The sequence below is a fragment of the Sturnira hondurensis genome, unplaced genomic scaffold (assembly GCF_014824575.4).
Source record: "Sturnira hondurensis isolate 20B ecotype Veracruz unplaced genomic scaffold, ASM1482457v3 Scaffold0021354, whole genome shotgun sequence".
Taxonomy (NCBI): domain Eukaryota; kingdom Metazoa; phylum Chordata; class Mammalia; order Chiroptera; family Phyllostomidae; genus Sturnira; species Sturnira hondurensis.
Window position 1 is genome coordinate 13,348,642 of NW_028093985.1, and position 26,753 is coordinate 13,375,394.

Below are 26,753 nucleotides of genomic sequence, written 5' to 3' on the forward strand. Positions count from 1 at the left end.
CATTGAGTGGAAATTTTGTCTACCTAGACTCTGGGTGAATGGATTTTTTTAAAGACCCTAGATATTGAAGCCTGTGAAAAAGAGAGTGAACAAAGAAATACTTATCTAGTACATGCAAGCATGAGCTCAGATGAAAAGAACTTTGACTACAAACCGCCCCCACACTCCTACCCTTCTGACAGTTCTCTCTTGAAGAAAACTATGCTTTTCTTCTCTGCCACAGAGGTGGAGACTGAGGAATTCTTAGTGGGATAGTGTCTCTAATTTTAGCAGGTTACTACAGCAGAACTTCCTTGCTACTAGGCCCCGCCATGATTCCATGCCTATTCATGCCCTTTCCCTCCAGCACAGCTCCACAGAGCTAGAGGACAAGGGGTAGGTGAGAGCAGTGTAGCAAACTCGTTCTCATTATTGCTCTGAGCAAGAACAGCTTGTTCTTTCAAAAAACAGAACTCAAAAGCGTATCCCATGCCCAAATATTTCATAGTCCTATATATTTAATTTCTTTAGTTATGTTTAAATTATTTAATTCTTACCAAACAAATTTTTGACCACTTTTTAGAGAAAAGTTAATTGGTTATAGTATAGCTCATGTTTCACTTAAAATCAACCCATTTTAAAGGAAGGCACAAAAAAAATTCATGGTGGATGCCTGCTGGTCTAATTGAAAGTATAATTTATTCTTTTATTTTTGTTCACCCAACTAATAAATCTGTGCAAATTAACATTAAACTTTATAAAACTATAAACTTCTTTAAATAGTGTTTTGTAATACAAAATGGAGCCAGGTCACTCTGAATTTGATGAATGTAATATTAGTTAAAGCTCTATCTACTCTAAACTCTACAATTTTAATCCTGCTTCAGACAGTTTCAGACAAAAAGCTTACTAGGATTCATTTTTGTCAGTAAAATATTTAGATATATGTAATAGTTACATGAGATGATTATGGTACAATAAATAAATATTTTGGTCAAATTTGCTTTCAGAATGTGAACTATTTTACTCTATTTGATCATGTTCTTGTCACAAAATAATTCAAATAAGCATATATGCATTTGATATTATGATTAAGATGCAATGACTTCCAGGGGTAAAGATCCTCTTGCACACACTCTAGCTGTGTGTCCTATCGAGGTATAATTGATTGCATCAGCTAAAACTGGTTGGATGGCTGTAGAAATGAATATTAGTATAGCCACACTAATGCTGAAGTAACTATCAATAGAATTCTAAAAGGGAGTTAGATTGCTGAAAAAGGAAAATGTAGCTTTATTTTACTTAGTATCACAAAAAAGGCACATTAATACTATTGTGTAGCTAAACACATTTGGAGACATCACGCAAGTCTACCTGTTATGTTCAATTACAAACAATGGAGGAGACTACCGATAAAACTAACGAGTAAAAATAGCAATATTCAGTGTCTAACTGCTCTTGGGCTGAAAGGATATGACACTTTCCACTTATAACACTAAGTTCCATTTAAATGATTAATCAATAAATTCATGCAGATTTCTCTGAGAAGTGTCTGTAATGAGGTCAACACCCTACAACATGACCTCACGTTTGGAGACGCATCACCTTGCAGTGGTGGCATCCCGGAGTTCAGAGAATGGACAGGTGTGTGCTCTAGGAAATACGAAATATTCTTGGGCATTTCAAGGCCCACTGCTGCTTGGGTGTTTCATATACACATAGGCAAAATCATGTCATACAAAAGTATAAAACCATAAACAGTAAAAGTTCAAGAGAACTCAGTACATAACACTGATTTGGTGGTATTTCCAGAAACCAACAGAATAAAGAGGATTCATCCCCACCACATTAAAAAAAATTGATTTTCTTTGGGACACAAAAAGAAAAAAAAGGGACTTATTCACATTAGGCTAATGTAAATCCAAGTAGCATTCCTCAAAAATTAAGGGATAATTTGCCAGTAATACCTGAGATGTAGAGTCTTGCTTCATACGAAATGGTAAACTACCTTTACAGCACAAAATCTAAATTATGTCTTTCTTTTTGGTCATCATTATAGGAGCATAGGTATAAATTTACCTTGGGCAAGCTCAGTTTATGTAAAATGACATGGCCAGTGAGCCATTTTGCCATTTCTATAATACAGTTTATTTTAAATGTTTTTCTTATAAAAATTAAAATATTTAGTAGTTAGAATATTGTGTTTGGACATTGTCTTTTCATATGTCTACAAAAGAGTTACTTTCTGAGAGAATACCTAGCTGTCCATATTCCCGTGTTTTCCATCATAAACCAGGCAAAGGTATGTATGGTCTCCTCATGGAGTTTGCATCAAAAACATGTGAGAATTTGTAAAAATCAAGTATCTTGGTTCCAATACAGGGACTGCACATTCCTTTCTTTGGAGTCTACAGGAAATTGCCCTGCTTCTTATATCATGTACCTACAGTTTAAGGGCCACATTATGAGCCTTTTTGGGGGGTAGGCCCTGAACACAAAGTATAGAATAGAGAGTATATTATTCCACTAAAGTGCTCTTGTTTCCTCTGGAATAATGTAATTTAGAATGTACCTTAACCATATTAAGTGGTTGACAGATAGCATAAACAAAAATAGGTTTTACATTGCAGCTGTACTCAATACACCTTTGTACAGTTGACTGATTGCTTACAACAATAAAAAATAATTGTAGCATTCTGCTGTCAAACTTTCTGGCTAGTTTATAGTGAACTTCAAAAATATGGCTCTTCTTTCTCAAATGCAATTAATTTGAAGCTAAAAGTAATGTAGTGCCATGAAATGTAAATATTTCACCCTAAAGAGAAGATTGTTTATCTAATAACAATAGATAAAGTTGCACATCCCAATTTTTCAAAAGAATGCAATAGTACCACTTAAGTATGCAAGGAAATGCTTCATGTAGCAAGAATACAATATGATTAATATAAAAAAATGAAAAGTATTTATTTACCAATTTTGACAGTTGTCATGGACATCACTGTTTCAAGTGGCACTTTTGACAAAACAATTTGCTGGCTGATAGTTACAGGGAAACTGAACAATTTTTTTCCCTGTGTATTTACAGTATAAAAAATGCATCCTCAATGTAACTTTTCTGCTGAAGAGAAAAAAAGAATGAGTTCTATAAAAACAACCCATCAAGTGCAGTTTCTTTAAGAAGAAATGAATGCAAGTGTTAACAAGGCCTAATCTTCCCTTTTGTATTTGTTTCTTCATTAAGCTCTAACTATGCTCTAGCTCCTGTGCCCAGTAGATTTGATGTGAAGATGGTATGACAAGCTTGGCTTCTCCCGATGCAGCTGGCACTCCTGATGCCAAAAGCCAGAGCCTGTGGTAGTGGGATCAGGAGAGAGTCGTTTGGAGCACAGTTTGCCTGTCAGTTTCCCACCCGCCTGGCAGTGCAGCAGTCCCTCCCCGGTCCGCTTAATGAGAAGTGGAGGACAATACCAGTATTGTTGTTTCTACTCAAAATCTTGTGGAAAGAACAATCGCTGTTTACCCAAGCATTTGTATTACCCAAACTCTGTCGATAATTACTTCTAGAGTCCCTGATTAACTCTGCTCTCTGCCTCAGCACAAAAAAGCCATTGAGATAGACACCAGACAATTTTGCTACCTCTTAAAATCTTTTAACAGTTTACCAAATATGATTCAGTCCTCATATTTATCAGAGGAAATGTACCTACATGATCTGCACTCAGCTCATGAAGAGCTTTGGATTAATATAAGAAACCCGTGTACTTTGGAAGGCTTGAAAATTCTCCAGCAACCTACCTGCTCCCCTCCCCCCTCAAAAAGAGTTAAAAAGAGTCTTCACTTTCAGTTGACATGGTCCTGTACCTAGGAATCTACAATAAATATACGCGCATTTCAAGTAACAATGATATCTCTAGTCAGCTTATCGTTGTTAACTTTTTATGGTGAAGTGTGTAGGAGAAAAATTTCTAGTTACTTAATTACTATGCAATTTTAAGATATGCTTTTGTTTTCTAAGCCCTAACAAAATGGAACTGTTGCTATGTCTATTTCCATGATACTGGTAATAATTTTAATCTGTCACATCACTCCTACCCCCCTTCACATCCCACCCCACATGCAGTCTGCTGTTAGTGCTATGCAAAACAGCATCATGAATATGTGTAATTATGGAGATTCATGGTAATTTTTCAGGGTTATCTGATGTGACGTTTATAGGACAGCGGCATACATCAATTTAAATGGGAGTGACAAATATCTTATCCTTTATATTTCTATAGTATTTTAAATATTTTCTTGGCCCTTCTCTAGGGAGTAGCGTAAAATGGTAAGAACTTGAATAATAAAAATGTTAAGCACTCAAATACTTTACTAGAATGTTTTTTAAAGGCAACTTTAAATCTGATTCTCTACCTGTTGAAGTTTAAAAAGTGTAATAAATTGAATTTTTCTTAGGCAATACTTTTTACCAAGCATCTTACACACCTGCAAACCAACAAAAGCACGGACATTTGCATGTGCCATTTGAAGATGAGGCTGAACTGCTTAATTACTTTTAAACCACGCATCCTTGCCTGACAGAACTGTTTGGCAAACATGGTCCACCAACTTTATTAAGCATAGGCATTTGGAACAATAATCTAATGGTGGCATATTTGAATTTTGTTCTAAGTCTGTTACACCTTTTAGAGAGACTTGCATGTTATCTTTATCTCAGTGACTAATTAGGACTAGCTTGACAATTTCATATTTACAATGATTACCAAGTAAAAATGCTTTTCCTTGATCCTTATGTTTGTCATGAATACTGAGCAATACTAATTACATTGAACATATAAAGAGCCCCACAATTTGATTGAGAGACATCTTGAGTTTAAAGTGAGTAAATGTGCACTGTATCAAGAATTTTAAATGGTGAGGCAATTAATATCTATTTCTTATGCAGTTACTAAAAACGACAAAATAACTGTGTGAGTTCAATTCATTATATCAGCCATATTTTTAAGTGTAATAACAATAAAGTCATGAAAAATTGGCTTGATTGAAAATGGCCCTCCCTATTTGGACCAACTGGATTCAGAATTCTCTTTTCTCAAACATATACATTCAGGATTTCAGGTTGAGGGTCAAACTTTCACAATTAAATGTTCTTTCGTACTGTGTTGGTAACTCACCATTTTGAATACTCTCCATACAATTAGCAGGGCCTACTGTGGAAGGAGACCACTAATAGGGGTAATAACAAGGATACTGGGTCATCAGTATGCCAGTGAAGGCTGGGGAAACCTAGTCTGAATGAGGCATATATAATTGTATGTTACATCTAAATATCACTGTATATTGCTTTAGAAATAATTACTTAGGAAAATATATTTAACCCCTCCCCTTTTTTGAGATTCCAATTTGATTAAAAAAAAATAAGTTCAGTGGTGTATGAAGCCTAAACATAGCAGCATCGTAAAGGAACGTGTCCTGTATTTGCATGGTTTTTGAAGTGGCAATAGCTAGAGACACACATCGTTGTGTCTACATACACATAGAAAGCAAAGTGAAGAATTGATGCAATCATCCAGATAATTCACAGGAAAAACACTTTTGCTTCAATTATCTATTGCAAGCAAAACTGAGGGGTTTAGCCTGAATTGTTTAACTAAGTGCCTTTATTCTCTTCACTTTGCATGTGTAGGTGCTTTATACAGTAACATTTATGTTAACATTTGTCATTTACACACTTATAAAGAAGAAATATTTCAACATGAAAGATGACCAAAATCTTTTCACAACAACAATTTCTACTCTTCAGTTTTACCTAATTTTTTACAAAGAATCTGATTATTCATGTACATGTTATGTATGGTAATTGAATTAAGGCAAAAGTAGATGGACTCATTTGTTCATTTATTAAATGTTTGGTTAATAATCTGAATTGTATATGTGATATTCATATCTCTCTATAGAAAGTTCAGTATTATAGTCTGTCTAAAATTTTAATAATATATACTTCTTACTGAGAATAATCATAAGTTTTTTTGAGTAAGTAAATGTGATTAATATGTACATTTATAATAAAATACAACATTCAAGCAAACAATATTTTCAAAGAATATATCCTATATTGTTCGTGTTTAAGATTTGTGATGAATAAGTTAATATCCATAAAGAAATCCAATATTGAAACACATTTTCAAAAGTTTTACTGATACATTCAGAATTCAAATATGTAGCAGATTTTACAATGTTTTTTTTCCATATGCTCTAACAGGAACAATAATACATTTAATTGCTGACATTTGTATTATTTACCTTATATATTTTCATGTATAAAGTATATTTCCAATGCATTTGAAAAATCTGTTGTGTTTAATACATGAGGAATCCTAAATTTCTTCTGAGCCTGCCTGATCACTATTTTCAGTCTTTACTCTGGCCCACATAGAAAATACATCCCAGAAAATGTAAAGCAACTCCACCACATTTCTTCATATTGGTGCTGTGTCTGAATATGTTTTGTTAGAACATTAGAAATTAAACCTTGGTTTAGTCAAGATATTGCCAAAGTATTGAATTATAAATGTTTCTCTGAATAAACAACTAATACCTAAATGTTCAAAGACACTGGAATATTTTATGGATCTATCTGGCAATGAAAACTATCTATGTTATAAATTTAGTAGATAGAGCTCATGTGTAGCATTCATTTATAATTTTCATGTTTTATATAAAAGTAAGTAATTGATGCTTACAGTACAACCAAAATCTTCTCTGTCCTCATAAAAACACATGGAGCAGGTGTAAAAGTAAGCATTTCAGAGTATTTTATTACTCCAATATTGTTTTAATTTGTTCTTAAAAGCAAGTGTCTGTCTCTAAGTTTATTTATGAAAAATCAACTTCCAAAATTAAATGGATATATTTTATAAATACTGAGTGGAGCCTTGATAGATATTTTCCTTTAGAATTGCTAAAGAGGAAAATATAATAATTTGATGGCAAACATCTGTCTGGTAATCATATATGATAAATTCATAAGAAATACAGGAAAGATATTTATTTACTGTTAGTGCTAAGCCAGTCTTTATTTATCTTAGAAGATTTTTCATCTATGAGTGGAAAACAAACTTTCCTTCAAGAGGTCTGTGAACCGAATAATAAATGTCAGGTCTAAATCCTGTATGAAAATCAGTCCGGTTTAATCCTGGATATTCTTCAGCATGCAAATGAAGACTGGAGGTTTCCCTGGGCCCGCTGTCATCCGGGCAGCCAATTTACAGAGCCTGGCACAGCGTATGTGTTATGGGCTCACTGGCTGCCCCTCCCCCCCAGCCTAAGACTTGGTCTCAGCTGCCTGCCTTTCACAGAAAACCACAAACCAAGGAAACATATCAGTAATAGCGCCCTGTAAATTAACTTGACATTTGATGCAGAAAAAACCCTAAAAGCTTACAAAAGACATTGAAAACAAAAGCCACTCAGGACCCGCACTACATATATTGTGGATTTAAGAGATCTGGAAGGTGGTTATTCCATTGTAACCAACACATACAGCCTTCATCTTCTTTGTTAAGACAATTCAGTCATTCTTTGTTACAGGCATAGTATCCGTCAAACAAGAAAACAATATTTTCCACCCCCCAAAACCCCTATAAAAGTCCAAGTGATATTACAATAATAATTCAATCAACCCATTTCTTTTACATTAAAAAATAAAGCTATACATTTCTAATGTGAAAAAAACAGATGCTAAAAATATGACTTTGTTTCCTTGGTAAATAAGACATGTTGACACTGCCAAGATGTAAATAATGTAAGATGAGTTGGAGAAAGGTGTGGATCTTGTGGAACGTGAGGTATTCACAGATACATCGTGTCTTAAAATTTTGCCACTCAAAAGATTTAATTTTTTCCATGCTTGGAAACCCCTGAATCTTTTTTTATAGGAATTTTTTTTTTGGTTCAAAGAAGGACTATTGATAAAATATTAAATGGTTCTTTGACATCAGCTGCCGTGTGGGGCCAGAGTGAGGCACACAGCATATTTAAGCCATTAGACATGCAGGAATGTTAACATTATTATGCGTTATTGTGTCTGGCTATGTGTGCCCCCCTTCTCAATCCTCTCTCTCTCCTTGTCTCTCTTTTTCCCTCTCTCTCTCCCTCTCACTCACTATCCCTCCCTTCTTCCCTCCTCCCCACCTTTCTGTGTCTTTCCTTCCCCTCCCTCCCTTGCAGGGCCAGCTACACTGCATCTTACAAATGTCTGGCCTTATAGTTTACAAGCACCGAACTGTACTGGTAAAAATGCATAATCTTAGCATCTGTGCTTCTTGATATTCATGGATTTATTTACAAGTCCCTGTGTTCTACTTTTTTTTTGCCTGTTTCTATGGTTTATATTACTGTCATGCCTATATTCTTGTGGGAATTTCAAATAAGAATCAAGATATAACTGGCAAATACTCTGTAATGCAGTCTGCATTTCCATAATTTAGCTGTTTTTTAAAAGAGACAATTTAAAGAGGTTTATGGACTTAAGGATATATGAAGAGTATTTTGATTGGCTTTTTTTAGTACTTCAACTGCTGAAGGTTCAGTTTCTTTAAAATGGATGTAATAAAATAAATTTATGTACATATATGTGCTTGTGTATATGTAAATGCATTTAGAATAAAAAAGTTCATAAATCTCAGTCAAATTTACTGATTAAGTTCACTATATTCACATTTGGCAGCATTAAGATATTTCACAAAAGGGTGCAGAGGTAAAAGGGTAGGATTTCATTTCTTCCCTAGATTCTAGCCTGCAAAAAGCCTAACCGTTTACAAAGCAAGTGTCCAGGTTCCCGTGTTCCTCCCAACCCTCAGCACACGCCCCTCCCATGTGTGGAGATAGTTTGACAGAAATATTTTAATACACACCACTAGTGGCAAAGAAATTTTTTCCTTTTTTAAATCTGTAAAGACACAAACTCCTTTGAAATACTTAACACTAAAATTACTAAATTAACTTCCTTTACAATAATTTTTCATTCATTTCCCACCTATTTCCCCCCAAAATAGAATCCCACCTTCATATTATCAATGCACTTATTTTTAAGAATTAATAGTCTCCGGTTTAATGTAATATTAAAATCTGAGAAGTCCACATGTATGCCTTGCTGTTTATAGCTCCAGTTTAATTACTGTGTGTTAAACTGCCTAGACAGCAAAACGAATTTATGAATACCTTTGACGGCAGCCATAGTTTGGGACTCACATGAGAGAAAACAGCATGGTGGGGGACACAGTACCCAATGATCTATATGTCAGTATTCTGGAAAATTCACACTATCTATGTAGAGAAATGTGAAACATGGGAACTTTATGATGAAGGCTTATTGTAGTTCTAAAGTGGGGGATATGTAAAATATGAAGATTTTCACATGTACAGTTATAACGCATACTAAGCAGCATAGATTATTAAGCGAGATTCATTCCTTTATTGGAGAGGGTGGGGAGTAATTTACAGACAAGAGCTAAGCAATTCTGTTTAACACAACTCTGTCTAGTTGATTGTAAGGCATGTGTAGTATTTTTTCAAAGCCCATCTTGAGTAGTAAAGCAATTTACAGCTCAGGATATTTTTCAGAAGATACTCGTTTTATTAAGAGTCAATAAGATGGGTTGTGCAGAAAGATATACATGTATTTGCAATTCATATTGTTGCTGTGCTCCTATTGTGTTCTGAGCCTCCATCATGGCTGGGAGATGGGAAGCTGGCGTGCGGTGCAGGAGGGTGGGAGAGAAAGCACCAAATAAACACTAACAGCATTCCCTAATTATCTCTAATTATAACAATCTTTCCTTTTTTTTAAAATTCTGAGGTGGGTGAGAGGAGTGGTAGAAAGAAGATGATTATGAGTGCAGATCATATCTGTGCTATTAAATAATACTAATAATTCTTTTGGTCCAGGGGATGTTTTCATTCTGGACTTTCAAGCACCTCAGTCTACCCATTCAAAGCTATGACACAAAAATGAATCTGAATGTGTAGGCATTAAACATTTAAATTCTCTACTCCCTGGTCATTATACTGACTGTCATATTTTACACCTTCCCCTCCCCCACTATGCTTTTGCTGATTTGACTTCATTTACATTGGCTCATTATGCATCGGGTCTTTGTTCTACTGAACGGAATACAGTTCAGTGACAAAGCAAAACTTACATGTCGGGTGAAATATTTTTCTGATTTAAAAATTAGGTTTCCCTACTTACATTTACATTTAACTTCCCACCATTGCTTAAATTGGAAGCAAGTCTTTTCTTATACAATAACCATAATCTATATGCAATTATTTTAAAAGTGGTTAAAATTACCTCAAAATGACATTAGAAAATGACATGTAAGACCTTTTGTAACAAATATTCTACTGATACCTCGGCAATATTATCATATTAGAAGTACTGAGTTGATCTTTCTAAGCCTCTGTCTGAATTTCTACGTAGGCCCAAGGAGCAAGCTTTTATCTATTTTATATGAAGTTTATTGTTTAGAGCTGTCCCTTATGGGTCTCACTTTAATGTATCAAACAACAAAGGTAATGCCAATCCTTTAAAAACAAAACAAAAAAGACTCCTGCTTTGCATTTCTTGCAATTAAAAGGTTTTCTGATTTACAAACCAAATTTTCATCAAATTAGAAGGAAGTCCTGGCTGACCGATCACATGGAAGAATATGAAAGTTACACTGGGCTTTAAATGTCTATCCCCATGACAGTGCATAATACCTTTTCATTTGTTACAACCAATGGAGACATGGGATTAATCTAATATAGCCTAATTAAACACCAATTCACATGTGAGGGTTTTTAATGGTGCTAGTAGCACAAATGCTACTTTATATCACAGTTATATCTGCATTTATTTGAAGTTAGACAATAGATTTTTTTATACATTAAAAATATGGGGAAAATAAAATATTGGAGAGGATGCCTTTGAAAGTGGAAATAATTTCTTGTTTTCTGCAAACATATTTGTCATAGGTACAATTTATATTTCATTCCAGGTATTTTAACCAAGATGCTTTTCTAATTTTTGTTGTTTGTTAAAACGTATAATCACAGTCACAATGGCTACATGTCTGGGGCACCATCTTGGAAGAAAAAAAAGCATCATCAGTCTTTTTGCCTCTGTGAGTGACACACCATGAAACTTCTGGCTTCCAGTTAACCTGCTTCCATCTTGATTTTTAAAATATTTATAAAGTGAATACTTGTCCTTTCTCTACCTACACCTATTGGCCTATTGCAAGGTTTAATTAGAATAATATATTTTCCTTAGGAACAAAGTATTTTATGAATGTAAGTGTTTATTTCTTCCATTGATTAATTTTTACTCTACTGTGGGAAAAGGCAATACTGTATATTTGTCTATATTCAGTCAATTTTTTAATTTAAGGTTGGCAATTTGAGTTCTAGAGTTAATGAAAATAAAATACAAATGTTTAATTGGATTTCTGGGAGGTGGGAGCAATCTTCCACATCTTGGCAATTTGTAGTATATAACCTTGCTATCATTTGCAAGATAGTTCTATGAGCATAATTGCTTTTAGAAAATGGCTTTTGCAGTTGAAGTAGTCAACACAATAGCATTTGAAACAAACTGGTAGGAGAACTAAAAATTTGGCAAGAAATTCTTATTCCAGTGGCACCGCAAGGAAAACAAAGTAAGTAAGGGTTTTTAAGCTATAGTTGCTTTGAAATTCCATTAACTTTTTTGAGTCCTGGAATTTTTAGACATTGGACTACATACAATTCTGATGCAGAATTCTATAAGATGATATTATTTGAGTATCAGGACTTACCTAAGAGCCCTCCCAAACTCAATATAATTTTTATAACACTGGACAAAACTCTCCATTTTATGATTAAAATTATGTTATTTAATTTCTTTCCATTTCAATTGCATTATCTGTTAAATGATGGGATTGAGGTAAATTATCAATAAAACACTTCCAAGATCCGAATTAACCTGGTCTATATTTGGATACAACATTCTTATACTTTTAGGGAAACAGTATCATGCCAAAGTCCAAATGACATTTTATAAAGTATTTGCCCATTTATTTGATGAATGTTTATTAAACACTAACTATATGCTGGGCATTTGCAGAATTCTTAAACCCTAGAAAAATAGCAGGTTTGGAGGCAAAGATAAATATTATCTTACTAAACTCTGACCAAGATCAAAATCTATGAGCACCTAATGATTTGACACAACAGAGTTAAATGTGCCTTGAAAAATGTTAGTGGGTAAGGTAGACAGTATCACTGCTCACTAATACCATGTGTCTGTCCATATAGGAATGTTAATACCTCCTTGGCTTCATGAAGTCAGGCTGGGATATGTAATTGCTTTGGCAAATGACATGTGAGCAGGAGTAATGTGTCATTCGTGGGGGAAGCTTTTAGAATCAGCCCATATTTTGTATGCTTTCTTTCCCTTTGCCAAAGTGGCCAGTAGTGTTCTAAAAAGTTTCTGCTCTACCAAAATGGGTCCTAGAATGAGAGCCACAGTGATGTGAGCAAAATGTCCAAATGATGCACAGTGGAATTAGAATGATAAAGAAGGAAAAGAAAACTTCATGGTCAAGCTTCTAGGATTTGAGGATTTTATGTTATCACAGTATAACTTAGCCCCGTGGTTCTAAGAGTTTAGAAACCCCCTTGGATTCCTGAAGTTCTTTTGGGATCCATAAAGTTAGAATTATATCATAATAGTTGGAGGTGCTATTTTCCTTTTTGTTCTCATTCCCTCAAAAATGCAAAAAAGAATTTTCCCAAGTCTACATGATGTGTTATATTGCAATCAACTGATGTAGAAGCTAATATAAGAATTCAATGGTTAAGAAGGCTTTTTATTTTTAATTCATTTTTTTAAATTTTATTTCTTTAGTTTTAGAGAGAGGGGAAGGGAGGGGGAAGAGAGGGAGAGAAACATTACTGTGTGGTTGCCTCTCACTTGACCCCCACTGGGGACCTGGCCCACAGCCTAGGCATGTTCCCTGACTGGGAATCAAACCAGCCACACTTTGGTTCACAGCCCATGCTCAATTGACTGAGCTACACCAGCCAGGGTGAGATTTTAAAAAATTAGTAGTGATGGCCCCCTCCCTACTAATTTATTTTGGAAAGTTTAGTAATTTTACATAAAAGTGTGTTGTTTATGTTAACATATAATGGATTTAAAGATGAAGGCATAGGTAGACATGCTTCACCTCCTCATACAACCATAGAAAGAACTACAATTAGATCCAAAATAAATAACACCCAGAACCATCAGAAAATCAAGCCGTATGGAAATCCAACAACCAAGAATTTTAAGAAGCCATATCAATCCAGATGGGTACAAGGGGAGGGGTCATAGAAATGGCAGTGGAATGAATGGTCCTACATTCATGTATGGTAGAAAGAAATTAGGAAGGATACCTTGGGAATGAGCAATCTCAGCCCCAGGCCAGACCACACAGTTCAGGCTTCCAGCACCAGTAAGATAAATTCCCATGACTTCTGGCTGCAAAATCCAATGGGGCCTGGAGTGGCAGAAGAAACTTCCAGGTTTTCAGGAGACTCCATTTAAAGGACCCACACAGACTTGGAACATATGCAAACCTACCTGCTCTAGAACTTACCACCAGGGCAATAACTGAAAGGACTCCAGTTGGGTATGGGAAGAGGGTGAAGTGACTGGAAACAGGGCAAGTACTGGACAAATCTCCAGAAACCAGGCAGCCACACTGTCCCTTCTCTGAGCCCTCTCCCCATACAGAGCCACAAGACAGTGAAGCAGGTTGCCCCGCCATGGTGATTACCTAAGGGTCTGCCCCACATAATTTATAGGTGGCTTTTCTACAATAGATAATGTTACTAAGACAGGAAGTCAAAGCAGTTCTACCTGATACACAGAAACAAACATAGGGAGGCTGAAAAATCGAGGGAACAAAGAAATATGGCCCAAATGAAAGGACAGAACAAAATCCCAGAAAAATAACTAAATGAAATGGAGATAACCAACCTATCAGACGCAGAGTTCAAAATACTGCTGATCAGGATGCTCAAAGAACTCATTGAGTACAGCAAAAATACAAAGAAAAAAATGAAGATTACACTAAGTAAAATAAAGAAAAATCTACAGAGAGCCATCAGTGGAGGAGAGGAAGCCTGGATTCAAAGCAACAATTTGGAACATAAGGAAGAAATAAGCGTTCAACCAGAGCAGCAGGAAGAAAAAAAATTTTTTCAAATGAGGATAGTATAAGGACCTTCTGGGACATCTCCAAATGTACCAACATCAAAATCATAGGGATACCAGAAGGAGACGAGGGAGAGCAGAAATCTGAAAACTTATTTGAAAAAATAATAAAAGAAAACTTCCCTATTTGGTGAAGGAAATCGACATACAATTCCAGGAAGCACAGACCGTCCCAAACAAGCTGGACCCAAAGAGGACCACACCAAGGCACATCATAGTTAAAATGCCAAAGGTAAATATTGAAGAGAGAATCTTAAAAGGAGCAAAAGAAAAGCATAGAGTTACCTACAAAGGAGTTCCCATAAGACCATCAGCTGATTTCTCAAAAGAAACTCTGCAGGCAAGAAGGGACTGACAAAAGTATTCAAAGTGAGGAAAAGCAGGGACCAACAACCTAGATTACTCTATGCAGCAAAGCTACCATTTAGAATGGAGGAGCAGATAAAGGAGTTCATCATCACTAAACCAATATTACATGACATGTTAAAGGGACTTATTTAAGAAGAAGAAAATTAAAGTTATGAACATTAAAATGGCAACAAATTCACAACTATCAACTGAATATTAGAAAAATAAGCAAACAACAGCTATGCCTGTTTTTAAACAACCAAAACAGGAATAGATGTATAGATACGAAGATCATTTGGACAGTTATCTGCTGGAAGGGGGAGGGAGAAGTGGGAGAATGGGGGGAAAGTTTCAGGGGTTAAGGAGCGTAATTGTTGAGTACATAATAGACAGGGGGATTTTAAGAATAGTATAGAAAATGGAGAAGCCAAATCACTCATATGCACAACCCACGGACATGAACTAAGGCAGGTGAGGGATTGCTGGAGGGAAGAAGAGTACCAGGCAAAGGGCGGCAAAGTGGGAAATATTGGGGCAACAGTAATAGCATAATCAATAAATTATGTTGAAATATATATATAATGGACTTATTATTGTCATTTTAAAATGATACATATTTTCAAATTTTCCTTAATTTTTAAGATAAAGTAAAAATCAGTTATAAGCTACTTGAACAAATGCTTTCTAGGAGTCCTCAATAATTTTCAAAGTAAAGAGACCAGAGACCATGCTTACTGCTGTGGCTCAGCGGTTGGGCATCACTCCACAGACTGAAAGGTCACCAGTTTGATTCCCAGTCAGGGCACATGCCTGGGTTGTGGGCCAGGTCCCCAATGTGTATCTTGCACTTTTATCTTTCTGTCCCTCTTTTTCTCCTTCCCTTCTGCTCTCTCTAAAAATAAGTAAATAAATACTCTAAAGAGAGAGAGAGAGACCAGAAATCAAAAGCTGAGGATCTATCTTATTCTATCCTGAGAGATACGCAGAGTCCACCAGGAGTAGCTTGTTAGAACTAATTAAGCTCTGTCATTTGTGAAGCTCTATGGATAGACAAGCCATAACTTTAAAAGTGTGGTTAGAGTCAATCACAGTATTTAGTTATTTAACAGAATCAAACAGAGCTTTTTCATGTTGTATAACAAAAGAAGAGCTTCTACCTAGCACTACTACTATAATAATTAGCCTAGACACATAAACTATCTCTTTGATTGAAAGAGTGAACCCTCTTTATCTCATAGAAGAGAGTAAATGTAATGTTTTGCAGCAAGTATGAAAATATATAAGCTAGACTATGAATCACCCTATAAATGTACAATTTGTCTAATTGATGGGGCAAGGATAATGAGACAGGGAATAGAAGAGAAATGAATTGTAAGATGTGAAGATTTCAAATCATGATTTTGACAACCATGCAGACACATTGAGAATGACCACTACAGACCATACTCAAGCAGAAAACAATCTGAATTTAAAATATTTAGGTCCATTATCTCTCTTTCAGGCCAACAGAATTTTTATATCCATTTGCACTCACTGGCATGTTGTTTTTCCTTGTTTTGAGTGTTGATGTGCGTTCCCTCAACTGGATAATAAGTTCCTAAAGGCTAGTAATGATGTCTTTCCTTGAATTTGCCTCCATCGTCACCCAGTGACCGCCTAGCACACTCTGGCAGGCGAGGACTCCATAATGTCAGCAGGTCAAATAAAACAAGATAAAATCTCTAATTTGGGGCAGGGTGACAACTGCCCCAAGTATTAACAAATTAATCAATTTATAAATTATTACTTTTTATTAATTTAAATATACCTATCATTAAAAAAATCAATATTTTCTGAAAGAGTAAAGGGTTATTTGAGATAAAAAGAAAAAAAATCAAATCTAGTATCAATGCCCTGTTGGAGAAATATTCCTGCTCTCCAGCATAATTCCTGGATAGCGTATGCTCTGTTCCCACTCCAGTACAGTGGCCTTTTCATTTAGACATATTCCCCTTTCTTATGCAATTGAGTTGTAGAAATTCCTAATGGACTTTATCTTAAAACATAAAATATTTCTTTAATAAATATCAATTCACTAGATTTTTACTACAAATCTAGTTAACCAATCAAAAAAAGTTTTATGAGGGCATTTGTGTATATAATATGTGTAGGACTTCCTTGTTTATACACACTGTCTACACTATATACATGATCTCATCTGACATTTCCAACAAGCTTGTGAAATAATTCCGTCTACCCCAATTTTACATGCAAAGTAAGAGCTTTGTTAGGTTAATAAATCTGTTGAAAACATATGTCTAGTATGTAGTAGAGAGAACACTCAGAATCAATTCCAGAGCCATATTGCTTTTTAAACTGTTAAAATATAAAAATATAACAGAAAAGTTTGTTTTTATTCTTTTAGTAAAGAAAGGCTATTATTTCTCTCAAATGATTTCTAAATTGTATTATACAGACAACCTAATTGTTTTTACCCAACTTCAATGAATAAGGGCATAGGTAAGTATTTTTAGCGTAAATATAAGAGAGGAATTTTTTGCCCACATTCTTGAGAAAAATTACTTTTTCTGAAGTTCAAAATGTTTATTTTTATTTGGTTATGTATCATGGTCTTAATTGAATTTTTTCTTTAAAAATCATTCTATTAATAAATGTGAACAGAGTATAAACATTAGTAACTGAAATAGACTATGTTGAAAATAACCTAGAGATAATTATACTTCAAGTTTTTTATAAAGAGATATTATAGTAGCACTTAATCTTTCTAGTAGGTTGGCTGAGGGTAACTGTTAACACAATAGTTTATATTTTAATCAGGTGTTACCATTAAAAATCACTTAATGGGACTTTCATTCAGATTTCCTGGTGAATTCTTTAAGCCCTGTCTGGTATAGCTCAGTGGATTGAGCATGGCCTGTGAACCTAAAGTGTCTCTGGTTCAGTTCCCAGTCAGGGGACATGTCTGGGTTTCAGGCCAGGTCCCCAGTAGGGGCCACATGACAGGCAACCACACATTGATGTTTCTCTCTCTCTTTCTCCCTCCCTTCCTTCTTTCCAAAAATAAATATATAAAATCTTTTAAAAAATACTTCTGACTCTCATGATAATTCTTTAAGAGATCAGTTAAAACCCACACTCAAATATAGAACGCAGAATAATTTAAAGTTAAAAGCAAACATAAGGCTCTATACCATGATTAGTAAAAGAAATAGAATAGAAAATTGCTTTTTTACTTGGTTTCTAATGGCAGTAATCATAAAGCATAAGTTTGATGATCTGCAGAGTTTGATTAAAAATTTTTAAACTCCCAAAGTCTTGAGATGCATGAGAGGCTATTTCAGAAGGCTTGAATGCTATTAGAAGGCAACCGTAGACAGGAGAACTGGAAGCAACACTGTAGAATGGGCTTTCGTTACTCTTCCTTTCCTTATGAAAATTTGAAATTCTCACTCAGGTTATTATAGAAGTGACCAGTGATTGTCAGGTTATTCAAACTCTTATCTGACAAAAATACGAAAATCAAAGAAACTTAGTGGTCCAGATGTTATTTTCTTAATGTTTCAAAATTCATAGCATAACACATCTTTGATATGACTTCTTCTTGTCCTTCCAATAGGTAATATTTTTCTTTGGCATTCCCATCTTGTTAGAATGTTCGCTCTCAGCCCTTTTCCAATAGAAGCCCTTTGCGACCTCTTAAATTAACCTCTTCTCACATTTGAAAGATGCCACCTTTGTTTGAGTGTCCTCTATGAAGTTAACACATTGTATACAAACATTTCATATACATATACCTGTATATGAAAACCACAAAATAACCTACAAGACTCTTGATATTCATACATTTACCATTCTGTTTATGATTTCTGCTCCATTCCCTAGATTATACATTCCTTGAAGACAAGGACCTTGTCTTATTGATCATATGTTCAACATCTGTTGAATGAATTAAACAAATGAGCTAGTAAACTCAATAGTCTATCATCATAATCCACAACGATATTAGAATTAGACGAATATAGCAGGTGATGAGGATAGTCTGTAGGAGAGTCAGCAAGCTCTTGAATGGGTCTAGGAAACCATCTGTTCTTCATGGGGTGAATGGTTTCCTTTGATGACATTGTGAATCAGAGAATCTTCAGAGCTCTCTTAGACAGATTTGGTCAAGTTTAAGGGTCTATTTCATACAATGCTTCTATCTGGGAGCAATACAAGTGTAAGAAAGGGCATTTGCATCTAGACTCTTTTGGTTCAAGTCTCAGTTTTGGCACTTACTAACTATATGACCTTGGAACTACAGGTGCCATTCATTTTTGAAAACCATGAGGCTTAAAGGATATGTAAAGAACAAAATACAATGCCATACATACTAAGTGTTCAATGATTGTCATTTATTTTTATTATCATTAAAACTTCTAAGTGATCTTTGGGGCTGAGGATTTGGAACCTCTGATTTAAGATAAATATGTGAATTAATATAAAATGGAAGAAAGGCTGAAGAAGAATTAAGTAATTTTGGAATTCAGTTTAGAAGAAATGTTTTTCATTTCTAGGAAGAAGTTGGAACTGTTAAGAGTTACAATAAGAAACATATAGTTGAAAGTAAGTTAAGTGAAGATCTAACACAATTTTTATTAGGCAAATCAATCCCTAGGCAAAAAGCACTAGGAATCAGGCATGTACATTTCAGCATGCTGGGGGGAAAAGGGTATCACTTACCATTGGTGCCTGAATAGGCAGCAGAACTTCAGAGCAGAGTCTGTTTATTTTGATTCTGAAAGCATTAAATATTCCAAAACAATGATTACCCACTGCCAGTTTAAATTTCAATTTGTGAGAATTTTGGTTGCTTACATTTAAAAATAGGCACAGAGTTTTTCTTAAGTCATAGTTCACTTCTCTTCAAGCTCAATTATCTTGGGTAGTAGAATCTCCATGTAAAGAGACTGCCGCTTGAGTAGTGCTTTATCAAAACAAACAATCTTTGCACATTTAAAGTGTCAAGTCCTAGAGTATATCTGCACATTTGTAAGATATTTAAGCCATTTTGCCATTCAGAGCTATGCAGTGGTTGAAATTCAATGCTAAAGATAAGCTATAGAGAAATGACCTTCCCAAAATCTGTTAACTGCTTCTATGAAATAGAGAGAAACATGAGGAAAATGGAAATACTATTAGGGTTAGTTCCATGCAGTGTGGGTGACCAGAAGCAGAAGCTCTTCTGAAGGAGGATTTGTGGCTTTGGAGAGAAATGTATCAGCCCTATCAGTGATATCATGACCACATCCAATGGGCAATTTCTAGCTCTTATCCAAAGTTTTTTTGCCTGTTGCACATCATATCATTAACCTCTTTCTTTAAATTTTCTCCTGTTCCATAATAATACTCTTGAAGTTTACCTCCTACTTCTCTAGACATTTTTTCTTGGTCATTTTTATGGAATCTTCAGCTCTAAGAGACCAACATCAGCCCTCTTCTCTAGTCTCAAGTTACTCCAAGCAGAGCCAGGGAACCATCTGCCACAAAATATTTTTAGGCCTGTTAAAATTCAGATTCCTATGCCCACTCTTGTTGTCCTAAATTAACACCCCTGGGTATGGGAAAGAGAAAACGTTTTCCTACAGTAGCATTATAAATCTCAGAATTTTCAAAGGCTTCATAATATGTCCTCTGTGAAATTTAAGGGTCTATTTTATACAGTGCTTTTACCTGGAGGTGACACAGTGAGGAGTGAGGGAAGGCAGGGACTTTACAGCCAGGCTGTGTGGGTTCAGGTCTTAGTTTTGGCACATACTAGCAATATGACCTCAAGAATACAAATTTCCTCACTGTCTGAGACTGTGACATGTCAGAGATCATACATAGATGTAAAGTAGACATACATGTAAACGGTTTAATTCTATGCCACAGATAATAGATGCACTTTTGACAAGTTTCTTGGTTAATTAGATGCAGACCAAAGCTAGAGAGCCACTAGGTGGTAGCTATTTCTAAGGTTTCAGGTTCATTTTTAGAATGGTTACTTAAAACTTTTCAGTGGCTTCCCATTGTATAAGATCCTGTATCAACTCAACCTTCTTGCCTTTCCAGCCTCCGCTCCTGCCTTCCTTCCTGCTAAGAGCTAGTCATACAGAAATTCCTGCTGGTATTCTCTTTTGGCTCTCAGATGTCCTACTGGCTATTCATTCTTTCTGACATAACTTCCATGTCTAGGTGGCATTATAGGACTCATCCAATTTGTCCTGTCTCAGCTTGGATGTCAGCTCCTTGCTGATCACCAGGTCTGCATTGGGGTGCTCTCCATTGTGTTCACGTGCATTTCATATATCTCCCACTATTGTACTTGTCATTTTTTATTGTACTTGTTTAATTATTTGTTTGTATCCCCTGTAGGATATTTCTACTTTCATATCCTGGCATACAATAAGAAGGTGTTTAATATATGCAAATTCATGTATGAATGAATGACTCACAGGTACATACTTTCAGATCAGATCTCTTCCACAGGCCTTGATATCCAACTGAACATGTAAAAAAACTAACTTTATTATCTTTTTCCAGCAAAATGGTGTCTTATTCCTCTTTTCAGTAAATATAAAAATTTGCCCAACTGCTACAGCCAGACAGTCGAGGGTTACCCAAGACTGTACTATCTCCCTTATCCTCCCACCCAATCTGTCACATTACACATTAGCAATAACCTAGCTCAGGATATTTGTCAAAGGTGTGGTTATTGAGGTTTGATTCAAGAGGGTATTTTGGGTATAATGTTTACCTTCTCTCTACTAAAAATCAGTTGAAGAAACAGTAAAGTACAGAAGAAAATAATTTGATGACAATCCTGAGAACAAGAACTGCAGAGACTTTGATGACTTTCAGTAACATAGGAAGCAAGTGGAAGCCATCATATAAACAAACAAACAAAGGCAGGTTCTTCCTTTTTAAAGAAACATAGGGAAAAAAATCTAACATAAACAAAAGCACTGTTCCGGGCTGTGGAGTCACAGAAAAACTCCAAGGAAGTAGGTACAGAGAGTAGGAGTGAAAGTGGGGTGGATGCGTGAATGGATGAATGGGGAAGGTGGATTGATGGATTGCATGTAGGTGTTGTTACCACACTGGGCTGATCATGAAATATGTGGCATTCTTGTTAAAGATAATGAATCTTGCCCTGGCTGGTGCAGCTCACTTGGTTGGAGCATTGTTCTCTAAGATTGTGGGTTTAGTACCTGGTCTGGGCGCATACAGGAGGCAATAAATTGATGCTTCTTTCTCACATCAATGTTTCCATCCTCTATCTCTAAAAGCAATGAAAAAGTGTCCTTCACAAAGGAAAGAATAAATAGATGGGACTACATCAAACTAAAAAGCTTCTGCACAGCTAAAGAAAACATCAGCAAAATGAAAAGGGAACAAACTATATGGGAAAATATATTTGTCGATGATACCTTAGACAGGGTATCACTTTAATAATCAAAATATTGATTTAGTGATCAAAATATTAAATATTTTGATATCCCAGATATATTAATGACTCATATAATTCAATATCAGGAATATAAACAACCTAATTTAAAAATGGTCAAAGTACCTGAGCAGACACTTTTCCAGGAGGACATGCAGAGGGCCCATAGGCATAAGAAAGAATGCTCAACATCGCTAGCCATTAGAGATGCAAATTAAAACCACAATGAGATACCACTTCACACTGGTCAGAATGGCCATCATTAACAAATCAATAAACAACAGGTACTGGTGTGGGGAGAAAAGAGAAGCCCAGGACACTGTTGGTAGGAATGCAAACTGGTACAGACGCTGTGGAAAACAGTATGAAATTTCCTCAAAAAACTAAAAAATGGAACTGCCTTTTGATATAGTGGTCTGCTGGGATTATAACCTAAGAATCCTGAAATACCAATTCAAAAGAACACATGCACCCCAAGGTTCGTAGCAGCATTATTTACAACAGCCAAGTGCTAGAAACAGCCTAAGTTCCCATCAGTAAATGTGTGGATCTACAAACTGTGGTACATCTACACAATGGAATACTATACAGCAGAAAAGAGAAGGAACTCTTACCCTTTGCAACAGCATGGGTAGAAGGGAAAGGGTCTAGTCAAAGAACGTATATAAAGGACCCATAGACATGGACAACAGGGTGGGGAGTGATTGTGGGAGCAGGGTGTAGGTGGCCAGGGGAGATCATCAGTGGAGAAAATGGGACAACTGTAATTGAACAACAGTAAACAAATAAATAAGCAAGTAAATAAATAAATAAAAGAAAAATATCCTTGGGTGAAGATAAAAAACAAAAAAGATTGGGGATCTCAGGACCCTTCCCTAGGGAATCTGGTTTGCTGACTCAGAATTCTGTACTATTGACAAGAATCCCAGGAGATTTCTGTGGAGGATAAGTTTGGGCAATATTGGAATGTGGACAACCTCCCACTCTCAGAGAGAGTGTATGGCCCAGAGGTCTGTATGGCATTTAGGATTAACATTTATTCCCGGACTTAAAATTAGAACCTTTAAATGACTATTTCATTTGTTTCTTTTTTAAAGTTTTTTTTCACTTACTGTTGATATTCAATATTATATTCATTTCAGTGTATAGCATAATGGTTAGATATTTACATAACTTAAAAAGTGATCCCCTAAGATAATTATTTTTTAAATATTTTATTTATTTATCTTTAGAGGGGAAGGGAAGGAGAGAGGGAGAGAAATATCAATGTAGGGCTGCCTCTGCCGAGGACACACAATGTATCGTGTGTCCCCTGCCAGGAACTGGCCTGCAACCCAGGCATGTGCCCTGACTGGGAATCGAACTGCGATCCTCTGGTTCACAGGCCCGTGCTCAATCCACTGAGCCACACCAGCCAGGGCTAAGATAATTAATTTTTAAAGAAATTCTAAAATTGTCTGAAATGCCTAGTAGAAATAGCACCTCATTCCAGCATTTGGGAATGAGTAATTGTCAGGTAGTTCTAGTGAGTCCCACCAAACTGCATTCCCCAATCATATAGATAGAGCTCTTTGTTAGCCCCTCATTCAGGTAAGAGCTTTATTATTAAAATAGGGAGTTATCCATATTAACTTCCTAGACTTTCATTTTACTTGTAAAATGAGTAAAAATCTAAATTCACCAAATATTTGAGGATAAAATAACACCATCGAAGAGAAAGAAAAAAGCTGAGCAAGTAGAACCTAACAACTAAAGCTTAAAACAAACAAAAACAAGATGTGGTAGATGCTAAGGTGAACCATCCCCTTCCTTTGCTGGGAGAGCTGCCAGTAGTAAGTTCTAAGAGAATTTCATTGGCTGACAAGAGCCACCCACCCACCCAAGATCCCACCCTTCCTAGAGCAGCCTACATTCAATGACTGATCAACATGGTTCTATAAAGTCTTGGCTCCCTCACTCTACACTGGGGAAACTCTAAAGATCATCCCAGTTTCAGTACTTCCAAAATTCAGCTGAGAGCTCAGTTGAGATTGCTTTGCAACTCAACCTCTTCCTCTGTTCAGTCTTGTTTTCTTCCTTCTCCTTCCCTTTCCCAAGCGTTTATACCAAAGACATTTCTTAAGAAATGCATGCTAATGTGAAATGAGGGATTGTTTAGTAAATAAGAGAGTTTATAAAAAATGATGATTAGATCCTCAGGGAGAGTCAAGACAATAATGCATGTATAAAAATATATATACAGATATGGAAAAGAGAAACAGAAAAATACAGGTTTTGGGGGGCCCTGACTGGTGTGGCACAGTAGGTTGGGCTTCATCTCACAAACCAAAAGGTCACTGGTCTGATTCCCTGTCAGGGTAGTGAGTGGATTGCCCAGCATCAATGTTTCTCCCTCTCTTTCTTTCTCCCTGCCCCTCTCTCTAAAAATAAATAAAATCTTTCAAAACAGATTGTGGAAAATTAAAAATATGATACTTAAAGAATTCAACAGAATAATTAAAACAAGTTGAAAGTACATCATAAAGAGTTAAGAGGATAAAGTGGGTAGCAAATATAGGAAAAACTTCTAAGATATAAAGAATTAGCCCACCATCGCAGTATTAATAAATACATAAATATGCTAACTCATCCAGTATTAAAAAAATTAAAGAATTAGCCCTTTCCTGACTCGAGTTGTATGGAGTTAACTCATGAGTCTCTGAGACCCAAATTTTGAGAGCTTCTCCCCGCTCAGGAGACTGCACCTTGCTGCTTGTTGGCCATGTGACCATCCACAAAATGAGTATATTGAGTTACACGGTTAGTGCCATGTATATTGTTTGGATTACCATGAGAAAATGAGAAAGAAGGAAGGCCAAGAGGCTCATCATTCAAAAAATGCAAAAAAAAAAGATGACTGGTCTGAAGACGAAGCTCTACCATAAACCCTGCAATGTTGAGAAAATACAAATGAAAAAGACCATCAACATGCATGAAAAGAGAGACACCAAACAAAAGAATGATGAAAAGACTCCACAAGGAACAGTATCTGCATATCTACTGGATGGAGAGGGACAGTCCTGAGCTAAAGTACTTTGCAAAATGATTAAAGAAAAAAAAACAAAAAATGGAAAGTGCCTCAGCCCAAAGTTCATGCCCAAGGAGAAGCAAAGTTATTAAAAGTTATTTGAACAGGAAAGAGAAAGGAAAAACGCACGGAAGAGGATGGTTACTAAAGTCTGCTTCACTGGAGATGGCTGTACTCGAAAACCACCTACATATGAAAGGCTCATTAGGCCAATAGGCTTTCAGTTCAAGAAGGCCCGTGTAATACATTCTGAGTTGAAAGCCACCTTTGCCCACTGTTACTTTGTGTAAAGATGACCCCATGCCCAGTTTACACAACCTTGGGTGTTACTACCAAAGGTACTGTCATCAAGGTGAGCATGAGTGAGTTGAGCGTTGTGACACAAGGAGGCAAGGTAATCTAGGGAAAATATGGCCAAGTACCAACAATTCTGAAAATGACAGATGCATAAATGTCATCTTACTGGTTTGACAGCATATTCATACAAGTAACTCCTTATAATTATTGAAGATCGTGCACCGATCAGGAAAACCCTTTACTCTGGTGTTTCTCAGTACTATCTATCACACAGCTCACATGTCTGCAGTCATCCAGAGAACTGCTAATTCTACTGTGAAAGAAGATTAAAATGGCTGAGTTTTTTTAAGACATAAAGAATTACTCTGTAATGTCTATTATCTGTATAATCTATGTCTGAAAATAATTTTTAAGGGAGGAAGGAGAAATAATTAAGGAATAGGTGGAATGAAATATCCAGGGTTAGAGAAGTGTAGTCCACAGATCAAAAGTGCCACAACAGGGCCCTGACTGGTGTAGCTCAGTGGATTGAGCGCGGGCTGCGAACCAGACGATCGCGGTTCGATTCCCAGTCAGGGCACATGCCTGGGATGCAGGCTGGTTGCAGGCCAGTTCCCAGCAGGGGATGCAACAAAAGCAACCATACATTGATGTTTCTCTTCCTCTCTCCTTCCCTTCCCCTCTAAAGATAAATAAATAAATATTTTTAAAAAAGTGCCACAACAGGATGAGCAGAAAGAATTTTTAAAGGCCTACAGCTGGACATACTTTGTAAAATATCTGACATAAAAATTTCAAAATAATTTCTTTAAAGCTTCCAGTATGAAAGAACAGGCATTTAAAAAGAATGTGGATGAGAGTAGAATCTCATTAATGATGCTAGAAGAAAATTATATAATGTCTTTAAAGTTTTGGTGTTAAAGATGTTGAACCTGAAATTTTATAAGAAGCCAAACTATGGGTCAAATGTAAGGAAAAAAAGAAAAATGTCTTTGGGCATACAAGGACCCAGGAATTTTTCTCATAGATATCATTATGAAGAAAAATACTTCAAGATGCACTCCAATAACTACAGAAAAATCCACAAAAGAAGAGGACATAGTGTTCAAAAAAATTCAACTCTAACACCAAAGTGCAATAAAAAGTTATGCAGCAATTGCTGAAAGCAATAAATTTAAGGGACTATTCTAGTTCAGTGATTAGTGAGTGCTGGACAAGATGAACAGAAAGAAGGTGGAAAACCTAAGGATACAGCCTTGTTTATGGTCCACAAACAAGTGGTCAGTTAGCCTTTCCCTCACCATCTAGATTCC

The 26,753-nt window shown here is 35.9% G+C and overlaps 1 pseudogene; it reads left to right on the top strand.

The window, feature by feature from the left end:
* The first annotated feature begins 1,557 nt into the window (after positions 1-1,557).
* On the top strand, positions 1,558-25,614 carry LOC118977451 (ribosome biogenesis protein NSA2 homolog; annotated as a pseudogene).
* Positions 25,615-26,753: the final 1,139 nt, after the last annotated feature.